We start from the raw sequence: 5,034 nt of genomic DNA on the forward strand, positions 1-5,034 counted from the left end.
GCACGGGATGGGGATGAGGGGGCTCCACTGCATGGGGGGTGGAGGGAAGGGGTCTGCCCAGCTCCCGACTGAGAGGAGGGTTCCGTCGCGCCGGGCACTGCCCAGACTCTGCCCAAGATCAGAGCCCCATCATGCCAGGTGCCACACACACACAACGGCTGGCTCCTGCTCCAGAGCTCCTAAGGTCCCACAGTGGTAGAGGCAGGACTAGAACCCAGGTCCCCAGGATCCTCTCCCAATCCCCCACCCATTGGGCCGCACGGCTTTGCTGCGGGGACACCGGCCACTGGCTGCTTCCTGCTCTTTGTAGCCAGGAGGCCTGGGAGCTGGGGGGGGTGGGAGATGGGGGCGGGCAGTGGAACCGAGCGGGGCGCGGAGCTCCCGGTGTGGGTTAACCTGTGATGCTCAGTGTGAATGGTTAATTCTGGAGGGGGGGTGGGGGGGGCAGGCTGACGCTCCCCTCTAACAAGCACTGTTGGTCCTGCCCAGGTTCCCCGTATTATTACAGCTCTGCCTCGAGGGCCCCTGCACCCCCCACCGCTGCCTACGACCACCTGTAGCTGCCGTGGGAGCCATGGCACAGGACCCCGGGACAGGCCCGGTGCAGCCAGCCAAAGGCATTGTATTATTACCTGGCGAGAGAGCGGAGCCAGCCCCAACCCCCACAGGGACCGGGAGACACAGCTGCCCCTGGCACCCACAAAACAGCCTTGTGGGAACATGGGGTGGAGGCACCTGGGTGACGTGGCTCCCCCGGGGGGGATGGGCAGGGGGCACTCGCCATGAAGATGCCCCCTTAGCACCAGTGATTTGGGGAAGAACAATGGGGTGCCCAGGATACCCAACAATGGGCAGCATTGGCCAGAGCCCCTCCCAGACAAAGGGGGCTGGACAAAGACTTTTGATCATCACATGGCCTCTAGAGACCCAGATCGGATCGAACTGTCTGTCCCCACACACCGCCTGTCCATAAACCTGTCCCCACACACCCCATCTGTCCATCCATCCCCGCATACTCCCCCCCGTCTGTCTGTCCCCATACACCCCTCAATGGATCTATCCATCCCCATACACCCCCGTCTGTCTGTCTGTCCCCATATATGTCTGTCCCTGTCACGGAGTCCCTGGGCCATGTTCTGGGACTGCTCCCTACGAAGCCAGGCAGGACTCTGGGGAAGTCTCCTCTCTGGGAGCAGCCTGTCTGCAGGACACACAGCTCCCCCGGCTTCCACCTTCCTGCTCTGCCCCTCCATGCGCTTCCCACAGCGAGTCCGCCCAGGTGGGGTCCTGGGGAAGCCAGAGAGACCTGCCCCCCAACTCCGCAGTCAGACTTGACTCTCAGCCAGCCAGTAAAACAGAAGGTTTATTAGACGACAGGAACATGGTCTAACACAGAGCTTGTAGGTGCAGAGAACAGGACCCCTCAGCTGGGTCCATTTTGGGGGCAGTGAGCCAGACAGCCCCGTCTGCCCTTCACTCCATATCCCAGCCAGCCCCAAACTGAAACTCCCTCCAGCCCCTCCTCCTCTGGGCTTTGTCCCTTTCCCAGGCCAGGAGGGTACCTGATTCCTTTGTTCTCCAACCCTTTAGCTCTCACCTTGCAGGGGGGAAGGGCCAGGCCATCAGTTGCCAGGAAACAGGGTGTTGGCCATTCTCTGTGTCAAGACCCCTGCACACACCTGCCCTCTAGGGCTCTGCAACGATCATACACCCTTATCCCCCCACCTAGATACTTAAGAACTGCATAGGGGAAACTGAGGCACCCCCACACTATTCAGAGGAAACATTAAGAACAGTCCCGCTTCATCACATCTCTCCCCCCTTCGAGACCGAACTGAGCGGGGTCACTTTAGCCGGTGACCTGGGGAAGTTCGAAGCCATCAACGTTCCCATGGATGCCCCAGCATCTCTCCCATTACTTGGTGGGAGTTACACCAGTCCCTTCCAGTTTCATGCCCTCCCTTAGGTCGGGGTTGGTCGATAGCACTTGCAGGCCGCATGTGGGAAGGTTTATGCGGCCCGTGCCCTTTGGCCACCCCAAAACCCCCGGGGGTCAAACTGGGATCGGGTCTTCTCCCAGTGCTTCACTCTGGAGGCCTGCAATTCGGACTCTCTTGGTTAAGAGCCCCCATCTTGACCTGGGCCACATACTGTTCACTTACAGAATCAGCATGGAGACATCCCTTTCTCAACAACCTTGTCTCCCCAACAAGCTGGCCAAACACAGCCACTTGGTTATAAGACTGTTTACCTTTCTTAACAGCTTTCACTCCATCTGAGACCTCAAAGCTATCCACACTGGATCTTTCAACAGGAAAGTCAGTGGATCCATTCACAACAGAAAATTTCTGGCTGTTAGGAACTGAAACTTTCTTGATTAAATCACTTTCACACCCTTCAGTTGCAGTAAACTGCTTGCAAAGACTCCATGAGGATTCCTTTCCCTAGGGGCTTTTCTATGCAACAATTCACCCCTCACAGAAATTCTGCCCTTACCCTCTTCACCTAGGGCTTGCTCTAGAGGAACACTTTCCTGAGCAACAACAGACTCTTTCTGGGTCTCCCTTACATCCAGAATTACCTCTGGCCCATCCAGCGGATTCCTACACAATCCCCTTTCAGGCAAACTTACAGACTTCCTAGATAAAAGGGAAGCATTCTCCTTCCCTTTGCCACCCACAAGTTCAGGAATCTTTTCCTTCTTGCTACAGGTTTCCACACCCTAAGTAGGTAACACAATCACATCACCTTCATGCTCTCCTTGTGCCCTAGCTAGGATCTCACCCTGATTAGACAGAGTTGCTGCACCCTTTCCAACAACACACTAGCAACAGGCAAAATACAAGCACCAGAATTGTCTGGTCTCTGGGATTTTGCATAGACACTAACTGGATGCGACCTAGTTACAGGGCCATTCTCCCGAGCAGACAGAAACTTAGGACCCTTCCCTTCCTGGGCTTTAGCTGAATCCAGAACAAACTCTGAGACAACTGCACTACCCTCAGCCATCACAGGCTGAAAGGCCCCTTCTGTCTGCTCCACAGACAAAGAAGAGCCGGACACACTTTCTCCTTTCCCGGACACACAGCTTGGGATCTCATTCCCCTTGTTCCAGCACACAGGGCTGGTCACAGACAACTGCTTGGAGACCGGGGTAGCTCCCTCCATTGGCAAGTCAATACCCCTGACAGACACAGACACACTTCCTTCACTGTCACAATTCTCCACCCAGCTAACAGGTAAGGTCCAGGGACACTCGTCTTCCACTCTCCTCGCCTTCCCACCTGCTGACTAGACACAGCCATCAGCTCACAAGGCCGCCTAGGCTCATCCAAACTTTCCTTACCAAGCTCCTTGCCACTCCCAACAGATCCCCTGCCCTGCCTGTGTCTCCCCCCACTCAGCTGGGGTCTCAGCTCCCACTGTGCTCAGCGCTGCCCTTGCTGTCCCAGTGGGGTAGGCAGCGAGCTCACTGCTTTCCTCACTGCATCAGAGCCAGCGTGAGCCCCCTGAGCCCCCCGCTCCGGTGTGCAAGGGGGCGGGGAGCATCTCTCTGTCCCACCCAGCCCCAGGGGTCTGGTTACAGGCAGGCAGGTATCCTGAGCCTAGCAGCTCCTCCCTGCTGCCAGCCAGGTCATCTGCATTTTCACTGACCATTTCCCTCTCTGCCGATTGGTTCCCTGGATTCAAATTCAAACCCTCGGCAGTTACAGGAGCAGGGCCTGGATCCTGTCCCAAAGAGACACAGTCACCCCACAACAGGGTCTCACAGTTGGTATCCTGGAGAACCCCAACAACCAGCCAGCCCCACCCCTCCTGGGTCTGCACAGGGATCTGGGCCATAGGCAGGGCGAGGGGCTTCATCCCTGGGACCCTCACCCAGCTCACACAGCCCCTCAGCATCTGAGGCTGCACCACCCAGGGCCTGACAACAGTTCTCTCTGTCCCAGGATCTCGCCACCCCAGGAATGTCTCCCCATTGACCATCACCTTCCGCTCCCACTGGGGGGTCCGAGGGGCCCGACCCCAGGGAACTCCACAAAGACATATAGGTTGGGGTCAGGAGTGGGAGCCTGTCCACCTCCCCACCCATCTGGCTGACGGAGTCTATGGCCTTGGGACCCAGCAAGGGAGCTAGACACCGGGGCTTTTCCGCAGGGTCCCCCTGGTTCAAATCGCCAGCCTGCTCAAAGGCAGTGAGGTGGGCATCCACATCCCCCCCTCCTTAACCAGGGGCAGCAATTTAGTCTCGAGGTTCCCTGTGGAACTGGCCCCCCGGGGTCTATCCCCACTCACCCCGGGGAGGTCCCCTAGGCCTCTCCGCTCCCCCACCGCCAGTTCATGCTGCTGCTGCTTCTGCAGCTCTTTCTCGGGCTCTCGCTGTCTCTCACAGTCCTCTTGCTCTCGGACTCAGCTCCAATCCCGTCCGTCTCCGATCCCCGGATGGGGAACCCGATCGTGAAGACCCCCGTCTGGTCGGGGACAGGAGTCTTGGCGATGCCTGGCTACCACTCCAGCTGCTCCGAGATCCTGCTATAGCCCCATTTGGGTCAGGAATCTGCTCCTTAGAGCGGTCATCCTCCTCCAGCTGCACAATTATCTGTGCTTTGGTGAACTTCCCAATGCTCAACCCTTTCTTTCTGCACAGGGTTACAATGTCCTTCTTAAGGAGACGGTGACAGGATCACTCTGCTGTTCCCAAGTTGTTGTGGACTCACAGGCCTGTGTGCTCTCAGCTCCCCACGGTTTCCAGGGAGAACCCCTAGTGTGCCAGCCCTTCTCGAGGTCACCTCCTCTTTGCCAGGGTCGAGCTGCAGACTCCTCCGCCCCTGGGACCGCTCACTGCAGTCCCCCGGGGGACCCTGTTACTGCAAAAGTCCTTCTCTCTCCCAGGGCCGAGCCGCAGGCTCCTCCACCCCTGAGACTGCTCACCACAGTCCCCAGGGGGACCCCATTACTGCACAGTCCTTCTCGCTGGTCACACACTCCCCGGGGTTAACCGCCCCCCAAAACTGCTCCTCTCTGAGCCTTCAG

Source organism: Natator depressus, chromosome 26 (assembly GCF_965152275.1).
Source record: "Natator depressus isolate rNatDep1 chromosome 26, rNatDep2.hap1, whole genome shotgun sequence".
In the NCBI taxonomy this organism is placed as follows: Eukaryota; Metazoa; Chordata; order Testudines; family Cheloniidae; genus Natator; species Natator depressus.